Source organism: Sarcophilus harrisii, chromosome 3, assembly GCF_902635505.1.
Source record: "Sarcophilus harrisii chromosome 3, mSarHar1.11, whole genome shotgun sequence".
Taxonomy (NCBI): domain Eukaryota; kingdom Metazoa; phylum Chordata; class Mammalia; order Dasyuromorphia; family Dasyuridae; genus Sarcophilus; species Sarcophilus harrisii.
The window spans coordinates 45,425,860-45,447,705 of record NC_045428.1 but is presented as its reverse complement, the minus strand read 5'-3'; positions in this window follow the sequence as shown (position 1 = coordinate 45,447,705).

Genomic DNA, 21,846 nt, shown 5'->3' with positions numbered 1-21,846 from the left:
GGCGTCACCACAAAGAGCACACAAAGTAGAGATCCAGAGAGACTTTAGTCCATTTTAATTGTATCTATGATGAGGAGGGCTTTCTAATTTTTTTTTTTTTTTTTTTTTTTGTGAAAAAGTCATACTCTGGGATATTCTCAAACCAAATTGCTGAGATTCTCTTTGTCAGCTAATTCAAAAATATTCATCCCCAACCCATTAAACAACAAAAAATATTCTTCTTTCCAATTCATTCCCAATGTGATGTTTGGAATATGGGCTCTTATCTTGGCATTCTGCCTCCTTTGTTTGAGAAGTGGGTCTCCTCTAAAGATACATTGTTTACTAAATTAAAAGGCATTTAACCGTGTGGTAATAGAAGAAATTACTACTTACTACCAATAAATGTACTTTTTTCCTGGTTCAAGTTAAGCAAGTCTCTTTAAGTCTCATGAGTCAGAATTCAAAGCACCCTCAAATTGAATGAAGGAAAACAATTAAGACTCCTCAGGCATTCATCACCCTTCCAAATATCCTGGACCAAGCCACTGGGACCTAGGAAACAATGCATCCTGGAAATGAAAGTTCCCCCAAAAAAGAGTCTTCCTCACCTTCAATGCCCTTTATATCCTGGGAAAACTCTAACTGCAATCAACGTATAAGGGGCAAGGGAGAAAATTGGTGAATCTGTTTCTGGAAATGCAAAACATAATAAAAGAACTCTGCCCCTAATTCAAAATATGATCAGGTACTCCATGACTGTTTCTTGTCAATTAACTACATATTCAAAAAAGATTTTTTAATTGTCTCTTAAGCTGGAAAAGAGCATGTGAATAAAAGATACTAACTGAAGACATTGTTCTTTCTCTTTTTTGTAGGTTAGTGAGGTTCAAACTGTAAGCCTCTGGATGGAGAAAGAAGACTCCAACATCCTATTATTCCCACACAGGTTGGTCTGTGGATTTGAAAATATGGTTTCTATTCTTCACCTTTATGTTTATTCTTTTTACTTTGGGATGGATTCATGTAAGAGACAGAATGTGACAGGGTATGACCTTGAGATCCTTCAAAGACTCAAAAAGACACCATAGGCAGATGAATTGGCATCTGTGTCTAAATTTGTCCAAAGCCAATAGAGCCTCGAGTAGTGATCTGCTTGATCCAGTCCATCAGTGAATCAACCCAACAGCTGAGACACTATATACTGTAGGCAAAAGGAATGGCTCTATCTGTTGGCCATTACAAATGAATTTGGTGGATATAAGTAACTGAATGTTCTTAGTGGTCATTTAAGTTTGATTCCTCTCTCCCTAAGGACTAAGGGGATAGAAGGGGCAATGTGCCTCATTTTGGGAAGATGTTTTATACTTCTTTCTTTACTATAACTTATCAACAAATATTCATCCATAAAAACTACTTCATATTAATTACTTATTAATGAGATCAAGGAAAGAATGGGTCCAATGGCTATGAGACACCAATTATCAGTAATACTTTTGGAGAAAATCTCCCAAAATGGTGCTCAATCCTAGAGTATTAAAAGAACTTCACTATCAGGGATACTCCTACACTCTTGAGGGGAAGATATGTCCTGTCCTATTGTAGTGACATGACACACTTAGACATATTTGAGTTGGGAGAATAAGTTCAATGTCTTGTTGCACATATATCTAGCAAGCTGTAACAATGGTAGGTGAACAACAGATATGAGTGTAGGTTCGCAGGCTCTCCTTTGCAGCTACTCAGTCTGACTCAGAGTTCCTCCCTCCCTATGATTAGGGAAGGTAGAGATCCTTCAGATCCTTCACCATTTAAAGAGGGTAACTAGGGCATTGACCTTATTTGCTGCCAATTTTTTCTCCTGGACTTCACAATCTCTTATTCCCATGGGTGCTACAATCAAGCCAAAATGACTATCTGTAATCTTATAAAAATAATGACTTTCATTTATAAGGTAATTTTCCTTTTTTTCTGAGGGAATTGGGGTTGACTTGCCTAGGGTCACACAGCCAGTAAGTGTTAAGTGTCTGAAGCCAGACTTGAACTCAAGTCCTCCTTACTTCAGGGATAGTGCTCTATACCAACTAGTTGCCCCAATGATTTTTTCTTTTTCATAACAACTTTATATGTTATCCCATCTTGATCTTCACAATAACCCTGTTTAATAGGCAAAAATCATTATTATGATCACCCCTGTGTCTTATAAAGAATAAAACTGAGAAGAGAATTCCCCAAGGTCCCCTGATTACTGAAGAAAAGTATCAAGACTAAAACTCATGCCTTCTCACTATTCTTCCCCTACACCAAAATGCATCTACCGTGAATTGTAGAACTGCCAGAGGGAAGCTATGGGAATACATTTCTCTGGATCACAAAGACTGTCTGGCCCCCCCCTTAGCCTATGGGAAATGTCAATGTGGGTGTTCCCTGAAACCATCATTAGAAAAAGGCTTTAAAGAGGAAGATTCATCCCAGAACCACAGGACAAGAGGAAAATTGGGAATGGATAAGAAAAAAGGGACATAATCAAAAGTGAGGCCCCTATATGGTTTGTGTTGTGTCTGGTTTGCTCCAGGAGCTCCAGCTTCGACTCCTGTAGTGTAGATCCCTGGAGAGCCCTCCTTGAATTTCCAGCATAGAATATAGAATATCTCCCTCTTCAAGGAAACTTTTTTGAAACATTTTGAAACCTTCTTTTAAGTGACAAAAATTCCTTGTCTTCCTCCCTCCCTCCCCCCAGGCAGGACTCCTCAAAATCCCTTGTGAGTTTCTTTGAGCTCTTAGTCCATAATCCCCCAAGCAAGTTCTTTCCCACCAGTTGTGGTTTGGTGTCCTCCAGCTGCACATGAGCCCCATGTACTCATCAACAAGACTAAACCTTTGTAATAAGTCACAGACCAAAAAAAATGAGATCAAAACTAAATGGCTTATAATGCTTTTTATTTCTAACTCTTTGAGAGAAATGACAAAGGAAAAAAACATAAATGATTAGAATATGTATAATAATTAGAGGAAGTATTCAAAAGAAGGAATAGAATCCATGTTGGATTTCAGACTCATTTGTTTGTCTGGAAAAACTATTCAGTATACAGTAAACTGGGAAAGATACCAAGTTTTAAAGGATTCCCATGACTAAATACTTCTAATTTAAAAATCTAATGCTTATCTAACAGACTTATTTTAGTAGCAAAAGTCTCTATACATAAAAATGTTAAAGATAGATAGCAATATTTATTAAAACAGTGTGAGTATAAAATGTATAAATATGTATGTATGTATGTATATATATATGTGTGTGTGTGTGTTTGTATGTATGTGCATGTATCTTGTATATCTGTTTACCAATTAAATCATAGTTCTAATCCCTATCCTCTATTTCACTATGTAGACAGAAAGTAGACCAATTTCACTGGTGAAGAGCAAGGACATCAAATTCAAACAGAAACACAAGTCACTAAATTGAGCAAAAGGATCCCTGTGGGTTGCATAGAAATATAATATCTATGTTTTATTATATTTTTATTTATTTTGTTAAATATTTTCCAATTACATTTTAATCTGATTTAAACTGCTTTGGGAATTGTTGTGGGCCATTTGAGGTCCATGGGCTATTGATATGAAGAATTCCCAGATGAAGAAATTCCCCCCACCAATGTGGACTGTTAACTCCTCTGCAAATAATAGTCTGAATTGCCTAAAGCACTGAAGGATTAAAATACCATGCATGGTTATCTGTCTGTCAATCTCTTTCCTCTAGCCTCTCCAAATTTTTCTTCTCTTTGTCTCCCCATCTCTTTCTGCATAGGGGAGTCCTGATGTGAAAACTATCTTTATGAGGTACACGTTATATACTTCATCTAGTCAGTAATTTCAAGTGTTAGGAAATTCCTTCAGACACTAAGAAAGATTTTTTTTTCTTACCTTCCATGCTGTGGTACCTCTGAATGAGGACAATATAATGACTTTTTTTTTTAAATCTTCTTTTGATATATAAAGAATACAATGGCATTGGACTGTATTTAAGTCAGAAAGATCTGTGTTCAAGTCCTTCCTTTGACCCATATCAGCTTTCTGACCCTAGACAAATCACTTAAATTCTCAGTGTCCTGAATTACTTTTTAAAACTCTAATTTACAAACTAAGTTCTAATATATATCAAGGAGTTACCTGAACCCATGAAATCATAAATCTTTCTCCTGTCTCCCCATTCCTAGCTGTAATGGGCTGAGGCTTGAATTGATGCACTGAGGTCCCAAACACATGAGGCTAAATAGTAATTGGACTATATCCTATTAATATACATGATTGGATAAAGAATGCCCCCCACCCACTCTCTGTGCAAGTCCTGATGTGTTGTATAGGAAAGGACGATTTTAGTGGGTGGAGGCAGAGAGACAAGAAGAGAGGCTGGGAGAGATTGAGGCTGGGAGAGATTGGCCTGGGTTCAATGCTTGTAGCTGCTGGTCGTGTGGCTGTTGGTCTAGCTAGCTTCTTGACTCAGCTGCACACATTGCTATCGCTCGTTCTCTTCCACCTCCGATCTTTCTTCACTGAGAATAAAGACTGACGATTTTCCCCTAACCTGAATTCCTGACTCCGGCTGATTTTAAAATACGCAGTCTTCACACCTAGCCTCCCCCCAAAATGAATTTGCAGCTGATGTAAATATGCATCTTAATTTTCATAGCAAGAAAAATTTCTCCATAAATGGAAAAATCCATTACCAGTAGATTTTTCAGATCAACATAACAGAAAATAGATTTTTCATATCTCTACTGTAAATCTATTAATCAATCAAACTTGACATCAGTAACAGAGAGCATCCCAATTTGCCCACCACATTCTGTGAGTTGTAATGGCTACCAAAAACAAAAAACACAAAACAACTTTAAACTGCTTCAAAGTTATATATGCTTATTTGGGGTGAGGAATATCCTGATGAATATCTTCAGATTTTATAAATCACCATTTAAGCTCCTAAGAGGAAAAGCACTATACTAACATTATCATGTTCTGCATTTATAAGCCATGTTTTCATTTCTGGGAAGCTTACTGGTCTCTCTGTCATATTTTTGTTTAGAAAAATTTTGTCTTTTGAAAGTTTGAAATATGTGTATCTGGAAAGATGCAAAAGGATTATGCTTCTCTGAATGATAACTCACCAAAGGGGGGAAAATTAGACAGAGAGCATAAGGAAAATGAGTTTTCTAGCTGACATTTGGTGTTGTACCTCAAGTATCTCTCTTATAAACTAATTATCAATTATCTCTTACATTTTCTTTAAAACTAGTAAAATATAAAAAAATGGTCATTACTTAGGTTTTTTATTTTATTTTGAACTTTAAAAATAAAACAAGCATATAATATGGCATAATAAAAAAGATGATTGCACATGAAACTATAAACTTATTGTGTGTAATTTGCCATTCATTTTAAATATATAATAAATTTATCATGTAACTTTATTTTTTCCCTTTTCTTCATTCCTCCCACATGCTAGAAATAACTAACCTTAGACAAAATTGTGTGTGTAAATCATCCTGTACATACTTCTATTTATCAATTCTTTCTTTAGATGTAGATAGCATCTTCCTTCACAGATGCTTTATAATTGATTTGGATATTTATAATAATTAAAATGACTTAGTCACTCAAAGTTGTCCTTAAAATAATATTGCTTTACTGTATTCAACATTCTCATAATTTTGTTCATTTTACCCTTCATTATTTTGTGCAAGTCTATTCCTGTTTTTATTAAGATCATCATTGCTTATAGCACAGTAGTGTTCTATTACAATCATATAATGTAATTTATTCATCTACTTCCCAATTGATTCTGACTGTAGAAAGTTACCATGGTGATAAGGAAGATCAAAATACACACTCAGAAGAACATAATCTAGATCACTTCTAAATCCAAAACTTCCAAGAAAAATATGGAAGATCATGAAAAGCTCAACAATGATTTTCAAAATCAAGTAATAGAAGTAGAGAAAAAGAAATTTGATGTAAAAAATAATCATGAAAAACAAGTCAACAACTTAGTAAAGGATAAAAAAAAGAATTCCTTAAAAATAGAATTGGTCAAATGGGGGAAGAAATCCACTGAAGAAAACAACTCCTTTAAAAGTAGAATTGAAAGGGTCAGCTAGCAGGCATAGTGGATAGAGCACTGGCCCTGAAGTCAGGAGAACCTAAGTTCAAATCCAACCTCAAATATTCAACATTTACTAGCTGTGGAACCCTGGACAAGTCATGTAATCCCCATTGCCACACACACACACACACACATACACACACGTATACACACATACATACATACATATATATATGCATGTGTATACATATATATATATATATATATATATATACATACAGAGAGAGAGAGAGAGAGAGAGAGAGAGAGAGAGAGAGAGAGAATTGGACAAATGGAAAAAGAAGTACAAAAGCCCACTGAAGAAAATAATTCCTTTAAAAAATGGAATAGAGCAAATGGGAGATAATGATTTTTTGAGAAGTCAAGAAACAATAAAACAAACTGAAAGAATGTTAAAAATAGACAACAATGTGAAATATCTCATTGGAAAAAGAACTGACTCAGAAAATAGATCCAGAAAAAATAATTTTATATTTATTGAACTACTTGAAAGCAATGGTAAGAAGAAAAAGTTTAAACATCACCTTTCAAGAATCTGTCAAGGAAAACTGTTCTGAGTAAACAGAAAATAGAAGTCATAAGGGACTAAATGAAGTTGGCCTGTTTGCATTCCTACATGAGAAGATGATACTTGTAATTATTAGGCAGTGATGAAGGAGAAATAAGAAAAAAAAATCAACAGCTTAATAAAAGAAAACAACTGCTTGAAAAGTAGAGTTGGCCAAATGGATAAGGAAATACAAAGATCTACTAAAAAAAAAATTCCATTAAAAGTACAATTGGCCAAATAGAAAAGAAAATTAAAAAGTTAATTGAAGAAAGCAAATCCTTAAAAATTATAATTGAGCAAGTAAAAGCTAATGACTCTATGAGACATCAAGAATCAATAAAAAAAAATTCACAATAATGAAAAAATAGAAGAAAACATCTCAGAGGAAAAATAATTGACCTGGAAAATAGATCCATGAAAGAAAGCATCACATTCATTGGATTAACTGAAAGCCATAATCAAAAGGAGGACCTGTCATAAAATTATCAAGGAAAATGTTAAAACCAGAGGACAAAACAGTCATTGAAAAAATCCACTCATCACCTCAGAGGAAAGAGATTCCAAAATAAAAACCAGAAAGAATGTTATAGCCAAATTTCAGAACTATGAGGTAAAGAGAAAAATACTGCAATTGGCCAAAAAGAAAAAAGTTCAGATATTGCAGAGCCGAAATCAGATTATACAGGATTTAACAACTGTACTATTAAAAGATCAGATAGAAAATGATATTCCAGAAGTCAAAGGAGTTATGACCTCAACTAAAAATCAGTTACATGGCAAAATCAAGCATTATACAATAAACAGGGATGGTCAATGAAAAAAAGGATTTCAAGCTTTTATAAGGAGGAAACCAGACTTAAACCAAAAACTTGATCTTTAGTATGAAGATCTAGAAGAAAGATGAACAGGTAAAAGAGGAAAAGAAACCATGAGGAATTCAATAGAGCCAAAGAAGAGAGAGGACAAATAGAGGGACAGATAGGTTGGAGCGAAATACATAGTAGTCATAAATGTGACTGGGATGGGAATGGGACGAACTCTCCCATAAAACAGAAGCAGATAGCAGAGTAGATCAAAAATCAAAAACATACTTAAAGCAGGGAACAGACTGAGTGAATATAAGGGACTGGAATAGAATCTATTATGCTTCAACTGAAGTTAAAAAAAAATAGAGGTTGCAATTCTTAACTTAGACAAAATAAATGCAAAAATAGACCTAATTAAACAAGCATGAAAAATACATCTTGCCAAAAGATACCATTGGAAATTAAGCAATATCAATAGTAAACATATATGCACCAAGTAATATGACATCCAAATTCTTAAAGGAAAAGTTAAGTGAGTTATAGGAAGAAATATTCAGCAAAACTATACTAGCAGGGGACTTTAACTATCTCCTCTCAGAACTCAATAACTTTAAACAAAAGAGAAAAAAAAAGAAACAAGAAAGTAAGGAGATAAATATGACCTTTGGAAAAACTGGATGGTAACAGAAAGAAATATACCTTTTCTTTAGCAGCATATGGCACCTATACAAAAATTCACCATCAAAAAATCAATTATAGGAAAGTAGAAATGTTAAATGTATTCTTTTCCAATCTTAAAGCAATAAAAATTACATTCAACAAAAAGTAGTGGAAAGACAGATTTAAAATTATTGGAAACTAAATAATCCAATCCTAAAGAATAAGTGGGTCATAGAAACAATCAACAATTTCATTAAAAAGAATGACAACAATAAGGCAATATCCCAGAATTTATGAGATGTAATCAAAGCAGTACTTAAGGAAAATTTTATTTCTCTAAACTCTTACATCAACAAAATAAAGAAAAGATCAATGAAAGGCATGCAACTAAAAAATCTAGAAAAAAGAACAAATTAAAAATTCCCAATTGAGTTCCAAATTGGAAATCCTAAAAATCAAAGGTGAGATTGATAAGATTAAAAGTTTTTAAAAATTGAGCTAATAAATAAATCTAGGAGCTGATTTTATAGGAAGAGCCAATAAAATAAATGAGCTATTGATTACTTTGATTTTTGAAAAAGAAAAAAAAAAACAAATAGTACCAAAAATGGAAAGGGTAAAATCACCACCAATGAAAAAGGAATTTAAAGCAATAATTAGGAAATGCACCATCCAATTGTATGCCAGTAAATCTGAAGATTTGAGTAAAGTTGATGAATTTTAGCTACATATATTTACATAATTATATAATATATGTTTATATATATAATACTTATATGTACAAATTACCAACATTAGCAAATCAGGAAATAAAATGCCTAAATAATTCCATTTTAAGAAAAGAAATTGAACAAGTCATTGATGAAATCTTTAAGAAAAGATTCCCACAGCCGGATGACTTCACAAGTGAATTCTGCCAAACATTTGAAGAGCAAGTTATTCTAATACTATGCAAACTATTTAGAAAAAATAGGCAAAGGAATAATATCAAATTTCTTTTATGACACAAATATGATGTTGATACTTAAACCAGGTAAAATTAAAACAATGAAAATAAAACATAGAACAATTTCCCTAATGAATATTGATAGAAATTTTTTAAACAAAATACTAGCAGGGTGATTGCAAAATCAATATCACAAGGATTATCCACTATGACCATATGAGATTTATGCCAGGAATGCAGGATTGATTCAATAGTAGGAAAATTATCAACATAATTGACCATATCAATAACAAAATGAACAGAAATCATAGATTGTCTCAGGAGGTACTGGAAAAGTTTTTGACAAAATACAGCACCCATTCCTCTTAAAAACATTATAGGACACAGAAATAAAGAAAATATTCATTAAAATGATAAAAATATCTATCTAAAACCTTCAGGAAACCTTATTTGTTATGGGAATAAACCAGAATCCTTCCCATTTGGGTCAATTTAAAAAACTATTTGAAATAATTAACAACCTTAACAAAGTTGCAGAATATAAATCAACAAAAATCATCAGCATTTCTTTCTATGATTAAGAAAGCCCAGAAGCAAGAGAAAGAAAAATTTTATTTAATATAACTGTAAGTAATATAAAATACTTGGGAATCTACCTGTCAAGATAAACCCAGTAACTAAATGAAAACAATTACAAAACACTTTTCACACAAATAGTCATATCAAACAATTGGAAAAATACCAACAACTCATGTTTTGAGTGAGCCAATATAAAATTCTTACTAAAATAATTTACTTATTCAACACCATACTAATCAAGTTAACCCAAAAAAATTATTTGATAGATCTGGGGAAAAAAATAGCAAAATTCATCTGGAAGAAAAAAAAAAAAGGTCAAGAATATCAAGGGAATTAATGATAAAATACAAAAGTGACCTAGCAATACCAAACTTCAAACTATATTATAAAGAAATAATCATCAAAATTATATGTTACTAAGAAATAAAGTGGTAGATCAATGAAATAGATTAGGCATAAAAATATAGTAATCATTTACCAAAGCAATTTAGTATCTGATAAACCCAAAGACCCTATTTCACAAAAACTGCTAGGAAAAATGGAAAATAATAGGACACAAACTAGGTATAGACCCACATCACACTCCATATACCAAGATAAGGTCAAACAGGTGCATAATTTTAGAGATAGGGGAAGGGAAGAATTCAGGACAAAATGAGATAAAAAGCTATATGAAATTAAAAAAATATATATCTAATTTTGATTATATTATATTAAAAGGCTTTTATACAAATGAAATCAATACAGCCAAGATGAAAAGGAAAGCAGAAATCTGGGAAACAATCTTTAAAAGTGTTTCTGATCATGCCTTAATTTTTCAAACATAAAGAGGAAATGAGTCAAATTTATAAGAATATAAGCCAGTCACCAATTGAGAAATGGTCAAAGGATATGAATAGGTAGTTTTCAGATGAAGAAATACAAACTATCTAAAGACATGACTAAAAAAAAAAAAAAAAGAAAAATTATAAATGTTAGACAGCACTGGGAAAATTGGTAGATTAATACATTGTTCATGGTGTTTTGAACTGATCCAACCATGCTGTAGAGTAGTTTGAAGCTATGCCTAAAGAGCAAGCAAATTCTGTATACCCTTCCAAAATACCTCTACTAGGTCTGTATTCCAATGAGATCATTAAAAGGGAAATGGACCTACATGTATACAAATATTCATAACAACTCTTTTTGTGGTGGCAAAATATTGGAAATTGAAGAGATGTCCATCAAATGGAGAGTGACTGAAGAAGACATGGTATATGAATATAATGAAATTCTATTGCACAATAAGAAATGATAAGTAGGCAGATTTAAGGAAACCCTGAAAAGACTTGGATGAACTGGTGAAAAATGGAATGAGTATAATGAAAAAAATATGCTCAGTATTAGCAACATTGTGTGATCAACAATGAATGATTCAGCTCTTCTTGGCAACACAATGATTCAGAACAAGTACAAAAGATTCATGAAAGAAAATGCTATCCACATCCAGATAAAGAACTGATGGACTCTGAATGTAGATCAAGGGATGTTTTTTTTTTCATTTATTTTATTCATTTATGTATTTTTTTCCCTCTTGATCTGTTACTTCTTTCATTACTGTGACTACTAAGAAGAGATAGTTTACATGATAGCATATGTTTAACCTATATAAAATTGCCTACCATTTTTGGAAAAGAAGAGGGGAAAAAGAGAGGAAGAAAAAATTGGAACTCAAAATCTTGTAAAAGTAAATGATTAAAAACTGTCTTGACATATAATTGGGGGGAATAAAATACTATTTTAAAAATAAGACACAAAATAAAATGTTACTTATTTTTAAAGTTTTTAATGGAATAATATTTAGTATCTGCAGAACACTTTAAAATTTGCAAACTGTTTGACATGTTTTATCATTTGATGCTTTATTATCTGATCCACATATAAGTCCAATGAAGGAAGTGCTATTATTATTTCTATTTTATAGATGAGAAAATTTAGACAAACATCAACTGATTTGTCTAAAGTGACACAACTCTTAAGTGTTTGAATCTATTTTTGAACTTGTCTTCCTGACTACAACTTCAGACTACTTACCAGTGGAAAGGGACCCTCTAGCTGCCTTAATTAATCAATAAATATTAATTAAGCAACTACTTTGAGCCAGGCATTCTGCTAGTTGCTAGGGATGCAAATACTAAGAATGAAATAATCTCTAGCAGTAAGTATCTAATTGAAAATTTAATTGAATTATACTATACATGTTAATTTGCTAGCATCACATGTGTAATAATTGATAAAGTTAGACCAACGGTTATTTATCCCAGGCAGCACTTAGGGAGAATTAATGGAGATATTTGGTCCAAGAGACAATCACTCTTTCACATGTTACATTCATGTAATGCTTTTTCCCATTTTTTTTCCAGAAATGAAACTGATGGTTATGATTGTAAGGGAAATAAGGATACAATGTTGAATGCTCATAAGAAATTATAAGGAGACAAAATGGAGAAATATAGAAGCAAAATAAAGATAGTAACAAGCTTGTAGAGCAACTGACATGGGAGAAAAAGGAAAGAAGTAATATTTTACTGGGGAAGATTGTTATGTGAATTTTCATTGTGCTTTGTGACTCTTCCCTGGAGAATGAAGCTAGTATCCTGGAGCTCACATGGTTGCTAGTGATCACTTTTTTCTTTGGTTTTCTCCAGCACAGTTACTGTCCTTTTGAAATAAAGGACTTTATCTACAAAGAGATGCTGATGTCAAGCTTTTAAAAGCTGCCTTAATTTTCTGAAAGGAAGATGAATTCAACAAACAACCCACTGACCCATTATGACTTGCTTCCCCATTGGATTAAAAAGTCATGGTCATACCTCAACAACTAAAGCATCAAAATAATCAAATAGATGGGTACAAACCCTTTTATATGGGAATAAAAGAATACTACCATGATGTATTGATGATACTACATGATGTATGTAGTATGATAAGATGTCCTACTAAGAAATCTTTTCAGGTTTTGCAGAGGCTTGCCCATTTTAGAAAAGGGAACCTTTATAGAGATTATGGCTACACTGAAGACCTACAAATGAAATTTTATGTCATTTTGTTTTTATTTTCCAAGTCATAGAACCTTAGAGTTAGAAGTTACATAAAGAGATGAGGTAGTAGAACAGAAAGAACATTAGATTCGAAGTAAGAAACTTGGACCACATAGTTTAGAGGTGGGCAAGTCATCTCACTGAATTTCAGTTTCTTCAAATGTAAAATGAAGAAATATTATATCACAGGATTATTTTGAAGCAATAAAGAATATAAAATTGCATATAAATATGTTTTTTATTATATAATCCAAAAGTCTCACTTTACTCATAAGCTTATTGGTGGCAAAAAAAAAAAGAATAAAATTACCTTTTTCCATCTACAAAACTAACTCATGGCATTTCTAGGATGAAAGTCCAGTTTTCCTAGTGGCTAGAATTCTTTCTTCTCTGACATTGCTTCCTTATATCATACTTATGTTGACTTTTTTGTTGATGCCTTATATTTCACGAGTAAAATTTTAATATTTTACTACCTTATAACTTGAAAATATCTAACTGGATTAATGTTCTAAGCCACCTAACCCAATATACACATAGACAACCTCATTTTCAAAGTTCAAGCATGATTCTTTCATTTAAAATTATTTTTCTATAACTTCTAATAGAATATAGATTATCATTCTATAGGGGAAAAATTAAGGCTTTATTTTGGACTTTAGTTCTACTTAGAAATTAATCTAACATTTTCTATCAACTTCTTAATCTACTAAGTATCTATTAAGTAGACCTACCAAGGTTTTTAGTTGACCAGTTGACATTGCACTCAGTGATGACATCTGTGTATTCTATAATAGAATATATTAGCTCCATTAATTTCTATTAAAATCATGAAATAATTTGCCTAAGAAATAAAAGTAGAAGTGGGGAAAAGGAAGAGAGAGGCTAGCAAAGAATTTAAACAAACCAAGTACTGTGATTATACGGAATGAATTTCTGTTCTCTTCAACCATTTTGTTCCAGCTGCCAAGAGAAGGCAGCAAATTGGCAACTCATCAATTCAGATAAATAAAGCTCTCTGTGATTGTGAATGGCTGACAGTACTCTCATCTATGCAGATTTTTCACAGAATCCGTATTGGATTCTTGTTCATCATTCAAAGCAGAATTTCATTGTTGTTTTAGAGATTTTGAAAAGAATTTGTTACCTGGTTTACATTTTAAGAAACCTTCCAGGAACAACACAAAAAAATTAAAGGGGGAGGGGGGGGGAAATATGTCTATTAATCAGGATCACATGGAAAAAAAAGGTTTTATTTAATGCTGATATGTTGAAGTGAACAGCGGTCAATGCATTTAGCTTACAAAGCTTTCATTTTCTGAAAGCATACATATACTGTGAGTCAAGTTCAACATGTATTAAGAGCTAAAAGAGATCTTTTTCAACCTGAAATTATTTCATTTCATTCAGTGATGTTCTTGAAAATATTAACAGCTTTCCTGACAATTTACCTATTGTATTAGAGTGTTATGCTACATCTGTGGTATTAAGCTCAACTTACACATCCATTCCAAGATAGCACAGTATTGAATGCTGTATATTACATTATTTGTTCCAACTACTTATAAAGTCCCCAGGAATATGTAAATAGCATTGTCAAGTTTAAAAACGCATACTGTTTGAGGCATGTTATTGTGAAAGTCAAAATTTCTAGTAAAAAATTCAAGTAATATATTCTTATATTTAAAAACATAAGTATTATTAATTCTTGAATAATTAGCTTATGCTACATTATTTTATTCAGCGAATTGATAAAAGTTAGCATTTTCTTTAATGCCTGAATCTGAACCTTTTTCATGAGGTATGAAATAAATTATATATTCAAAAGGGATATTTATGGAATCTTATGAAATATGAAAAAGAGGGAGAAATTATTTGGTGATTTTCATGAAGACCAAAAATTTTAATATTTTAAGTTCAAAGGAGAAGCTAGAGAAGTTGTAATAAATTAGGAAGTTTAATTAGCTAAAATTATGTTCTTACTACAGAAGTTCAATTGCAATTTGGTTTTGTTCAAGTTCATTTTTATTTAAATCAGATAAAATAAGCAGCCTCAGTGGTCATTTTTATACATGAGTATTTTCCCAAGGGAAAAAAAATAGAAGGAAAATCCTTTGGGGGAAATGAGGTTTCAAATTCAGAGTCTTATCCACTTTAATTTTCATAGTTGAAATGCTTATAATAATGAGTTATAATTCTCCAGGAAACAAAACTGGATTAATGGATAGCATCTTTCATGAGAAACGGTCTCCTCCCAAGGTTCTGAGAAAGCCAACTTTAGTGTTTTGTGTTTGTTACAGGGTGGAGGAGGGAAAGGGGAAGCATTATTTGACATTTTGTTTTGTTTTGTTCCCCTTAAGATTAATACTTCTATCTCATCAATCTTACTAATTACTTTCTTGCAAAATTGAAACAGAAATGGCCAGCTATCTGTCAAACTGGACCATGAAGATATTTATTTTAGAGGAACTAAATTATAGAGATATATTTCTACTCACTTGAAATTCATCAAATAATTGTTTAACAACTCTATCAGATTCTCATGTAACATCAATTTTGTTTACTTTCTGGGTCCTGTTACTACAACAAAAGAGAATCTTGGCATTTTAAAACTCATTGTTTAAACACTTTTCTGAAGACAAATATAATACAAATCACTATAATCCTTTAAGTTTAGAAGAAAATTTCTGCATTGTTACCAAGAGTCAAGAATAATCATTCTAAAATCAATAGATTTTTCTGTTTTTTCTACTATTCTGAGGTCTTTGCCTGTCTATGGTTCATATAATTTTGCTGAAGTTAATTAACCTTCTCCATTTTGATAAAATTGTTTTATTCACAGCTATTATAAGAACAAAAACTGATAAAATTAAGTAGGTTCTTATTTCAACTTGGATAATCATTCAACACTTTCAAATTCATTCCACAATCATTTTCAAAGATATTAATATATTTTTACCAAGAGTTCCAAGATGCCCTTTTACTTCAATTTATGAATTAATGAACTATCTTTAAATTAAATGGCAAATGATAAAGCTAAAAAAAAGAAACTAAAAGAAAGGTTAGATAGATAGAAGGCCAAGAAGAAAAAAAAAAAAAAACAGATGTGAACAAGGATAGAAACAAAGGTATAAGGAAGAAAGAAGTCAGAACTCAGATATTGAGATAACAGGCAGTGGCCTGGGTGCTTGAGGAGAGAGCAGAAACAGTGGTCTGAATGCTGGCTGCCCTGGTGAACAAAATCTAAAGTATCATGGTGTTCAAATTCCAAAGATCAAGGTTGACCAAGGTGACCACTGACATTGGGAACTTGGAACTAACTTTAAGAGATGTTGAAATCATTGAAGCTCATATGGTTCAGGTATTTGAGTTGTGTTCCAATTCCAGTCAATTTCAGAAGATAGAAGGCATGTTATAATTATCCTAATTACAAAAGTGAAAAGGTAACAATTCCTACTTTAATAATATTTTTTAAAATCAGATATGTTCAATTAATTCATAAACTGTTTCTGTTTATTTATCCCAGTCTGATAAATTTAATTTAAATGCACTTTATTTTAGTAAAATATTTTTGTTAATACTTATATAATTATGCTTCTCCATTTTAGATGTAAAGGTAATCTTTAGATATGGAGGTAATCCTGGATTTTCAAAGGCCATGCCTTAGCACAAATCAGCCAGTCAGTCAACCAGCGAACATTTATTAAGTGCCTAATATATATCTGGCTCTGTGCTTGGCACTAGGGATACCAAGACAAAAAATTGTGAAAGAGAGCCTCTGCTCTAAAGGAACAGAGAATCTTGTTGGAAAATGAAGATATATCTTGCATATATCATATTCAAACAAGATCAATTCAACAGAGAGCTCTGGAAGGTGTTATCAAATTGGAAAGAATTTGCAGACAATTCTGGTATTGGGCTATTTATCTTTTGATGCATCTCTCCAATTTAATTAAGATTGGAGAGATATATCCTGAGAAGATTGGTCAACTGATAACAAATTTTTTTCAGCCCCAGCAGCTTGTGGAGCTAGTTATGCCAAAAGATGGAGATTTTCAATGTCCATTCATTGGTAGAGTACTTTTAAAAGTCAAATCCCAATTCCTCAAAGAATAATGAAACTGATATCTGAAATTCACAATTGATTTTTAAAAAATTTTTGTAGCTCCCACTGCCTAGTACATAGTCAGTGCCTCATAAATGTTTACTGCTACATTGCTTAATAATTGAGAAAACCTGCAATTTGGGGGAGGGTTCTATTTGATAGGTAGTTGGTATCTCAGTGTATTTTTAGATAGAAATATCTAGGTGGCATAATGGATAGAGCACTAGGTCTGAAATTAGGAAGATCTATGTTCAAATCCAGCCTCAGATACTTAGTAACTATATCATCCTAGAAGAGTTATTTAATCTCTCTCCTCGGATTTCGCAGCTACAAAATGGGGATAGTAATAGTAGCTACCTCCTAAAGTTATTGTCAGAATCAAATAATATTTGGATCGGGATCAGATAATATTTATGAAATACGTAGTATAGTGCTTTTCTGGCAAATAGTAGATACATAATAAATGCTTGTTATTTTCCCTCCCTTCCTTATACAAATGATGCTTGCCTTTATATTGGTTAATATTTTAAAGTAGGAGACTGTCTTAAAATCATTAAATGAAATTTAATGAAAACTAAATGATTAATGAAAAATGAAAATGTGTTTTTGAAAGCTTTGTAAACAGAACCATAACTCATGAATTGGCAGATTAACCTACCTTTCTACACATTTGCCCTTGTTCTTTATATATGATATATGGAGCTGAATAGAACACAATGCTTTTTAGGTGTAATGCATTAAATGAATCCAAGGAAAATTAAAAAGCACCAAATTTAAGATTTATCTTTGATTAAGGGTTGTTATATGTGTGGGAGTTGCCAATCAAAGCCACAATCCATTTGTGCCAGTTTCTCTAATTTATTGTCTAAGAGATAATAAAGTACCAATTATAACCTTCCCAGTATGTCTAATTCGATGTGGGTAATTTTAGTAGATCCTACACACTGCAAATATTATACAATGTGCATTTTTACCCAAATATAAAGACTTCATAGATGAAAGCACTGATGGAATCACTGTTTCCCAAATGTATTTTTCATATTAGAGATAATGATGCTATGCAAATTAGAAAAGCTTAATGTTCCTGCTAGTATTTGGTGATTTGAATTCAGCCCCTGGTTAACAGATGGCCCCATCAGTCTATCTCATCAATGATACCCTTTCTGAAAATCTCCAAAGAAAGGCAAACAAACATGGATTCCGTCTGGCTTCTCCACAATTGGGTCATTTTCAAATGAAAAGCTTTCCCTTTCTTCAGTGATTATTACTACATTGTTGCATTCTGGACCCATGTAATAAATATCAAATCTTTTCCAAAATTTTTACAGCTTCCTTTTTCTTCATAGCTTTGAGCTATTTGTTTTAGTCTTGGGATTTATACAACTTTTTTTAATTATTGCTTTTTGAATTTCATAATGAGATCTTTTGTTATATGAATTAATCCCCCATGAACTTACAGAATGAATCACATAATGTAATCAAACTGGATGTGAACCCGTAGAAATTTCAGAGAAAGCAAATGAACTTTGGCATGCATGAAACCGTGCAAACCACAAAAATTCATAGGACCTTAATACGAGTTGTGGGCTGATTTTTATGATATGCACACCTGTTTCCTAGGAAGCACATTTCACACACAATCACCAACTAGCTATTAAATGATAACAGCTTTCAGTTGCCACTAACTTGTCAGGACCAAATGGACTACGCCAATAGCCACTCTGAGTGAACACCGGGCATTATGGAAACTCTCTAGGATAGATAATGTCTGTCTCTGAGATCTAAGGACAGCATAAGCCTTTCAGGTCTACAGTTGCTAAGACCAGGTATGATTGATGAGCTGTCTAATTTATACAATGAGATTCAAATCTGGGCTGAAATAACTAATGTAATGAAAGGGAGAAGACTGGTAAAGATTAATGAGGTTTAAGAATGGTACCCTCTGTTATGAAACAAACATGGTGACAAATTAGTTATTCTCTCAGAAAGAAGATTCCTTTTTTGCATACCATGGAAATATTTATTTCCTAGGAAGTTTTCAGACTTGTAGCTAGGACCCTTTAAATTGATTAGTCATGATTTTGTTATAGCAAATGAAACTGACAAACACAATGTTCATGGATGAAACCACACGTCTATTGTCATGGAACAGTTACATCTTGACAACGATAGATCATGAACACCTGTGACTTCTGATTACGTTTAACCTCTAGGATCGGTGAAAGTACAGACTATAAATAGCAGAATAAACATTTGGTAGTTTTATTGAAGAGAAATAGTCACAACATGAGCTACATAAACTCATTCTCTAAATGAGAATATTTTAAAAGATATTGACTACAGATGTTTCAAAGAAGAATTTAAGGTCTCACTGGGTGTACCCAACTGGTGATCACTCCATTATAAGCTTAACTCTTTATAGTGGTAGTTCAAATTCCAGTTTTCCCTTCTCAACTTTTCACCCAGCAAGCCTCCATTGTTACACTTCAACACATCTTTGCACCAAGCACGTAATGGAAAATGAAAACAGCTGCAATTTCACTGCCCATCCCTTTCTTATACCCTTACAACATTTGTTCTGGTAATGTAGGTTAATTCTGCAAATAACACTTCTGTAAATTGTTCTTACAAACTGCTCCATCATTTATGTAAGGACTTCTGTGAACTTTGAAAAATTAATGCCTTTAATTTTGGTTGATGGCAACATCAGCCGAGCTCTGTAAATTGCGCTTTAATGAGATTTTGCTACAGGGGATAATCTGCTCCTGACAGAGTAACATCTTGAAAACATCTGTAGACCTATAATTTCTCTATGACGATTAGATCCCTCCACAAGACTCCACATACAGACCCCAAATAAAGGGGGGAAACGTAAAGTTCTAAATGCGAATCCAACCTCTTCTTGAAAAAGAAGAGGTGCACAATGAAAACTTTCGTGTGCTGAAAATAAATCAATTTTTGGACTAATTAACATTTAGCTTTATTTAATTAAGAAAGACTATTACTGCCTCCACTGCTGTGCATCTGCATATAATGAAGCAAACAGCAGTAGGTATAAGATACCACTGAGGGATATGCCCAAGTAACCCAGCTCTATAGGTGCAAAGGAACGTCTATTATTGTTAAGTAACTGACATCAGAGTCTTACTTTAATGTTGTCATAAATAAAAGGAAGATTTTCACAGATGCTTTCACATATGGTTTCTTATTTGTCTCTGATGGAGGCTGGGAGTTAGATTAGATGCCAAAATTAAATGATTTAAATAGACAGCTGCATAATGGAAACTACTAAATAACACCTTTTAAACAGTTTCTATTTATAGCAGGTCTAACTCACAGAAGGATGACAAATCTTATTTTGCTTAAGCTAGTATTCCTTGATGATGTAAAAGCATGACTTCTGAGACCCCATAGGTAAGTTACCTAACATTCAGAACATGCTTTCTATCAAGTGCTCACTAGCAGCCGGGCCTGATAAGTTTCATAATCAGGACTAATTTTCCACAAATAAATCCAACTTACTTGAAAACAAACTACATATAAAAGTAGACTCACTATACTAGTACAGAGTTTTTTATCGGTAAAGAAGCTAGCTTGTGATTGATCACTAATTGATTATAAGTATATTGTGGGCAGGAACCATTTGATTTTTGTCTTTGATTATTATTAGATCAGGGATTCTAAATTTTTTTTGTGTTATGCTCTTCTTTGACAATCTGGTAAAGCTCATGAACTTCTTCAGAGAATTTTATTAAAATGCATAAAATAAAGTGGATACACTTACAAAGTAAATCAATTATATTGGAATATAATTATCAATTTCTTTTTTAAAGTTCATGAATCCCTTGAAATCTATACACAAATATGTTATGGGGCCATGGGCACCAAGTTAAGAGCCCTGCATTAAATATTTCATAAATGCTCACTAAGTGATTAATTTTCAATTAACTATGTGACACAACTACTGAGAATGTAACTGATACCTGCTTCCAGGTTGGAAATTCCTATATCTGCAATATCCAAGGTTACACATTTTTCACAGTGATGTACCTTATGAGGGCAAATGATCATGTTGGAAAACATAAAAGGAAACAGCATGATAACTTTTAAGGGGGGGAAGAACGTAACTTTGGGAAAGTTACAAATGTCACCAAAATTAACCTGACCTATGGACAAGATCCTTTGAAGACTTAAATGATAGTAAACTATATGGTATTCTCGAATGTGTATTTTAAAAGATGAGGGAAGGAAAGGAAAAATGGCTTCAACTAGTGTACCAAATGTAAGCAGCTTTGAATAAATAGAGGTATTCTGAGCAGCTCATATTTAGGGAATGAAGGAAGAAAAATAATTTTCACTTTTTTTTTTCTTTTAAAGTGACTGCCAGGCAATTGAGTAACTTGCTATGTATCTCTGAACCATGCCCTGCCACTAGGAATGATCTGGAATGGTAGCAAAACAGTAACTACATCCATCTTTGAAAGAGAGAAGAAAAGAAATAAGCAGTAAGTGTATATTATGTGCAAAGCACTCTGCTAAGCACTTTACAAATATTTCATTTGAATCTTATAACAAGCCTAGGAAAATGGTGATATTATCCCCATTTTACAGTTGAGGAAACTGAGTTAAATAGAGGTTGTCACCTACCGAAGTAATATAGCTAGGAAATATCTGAGATCAGATTTTAATTAAGATTTTCCTGACTCTAGTTCTAGCAAACTATCTACCACCTAGCTATCTTTGACATTGAACATAAGTCAAAATCCCCCCTTCTCCTGGAAATAGCCCAGAATTATCCTTTTCAAATGTCTCTGCACTCACAAACCAAAGTAATAATATTCATATACACCTGTGAGGAACATCTAAGGATTTCCTTGTGCATCCATATAATATAATTCACCTCTCTAGTAATAGGAAGAATAAATATGCATTTGATAACATAATGTTTCCTTGGAGACCAGATATCACTTATTGCAGAATAAAG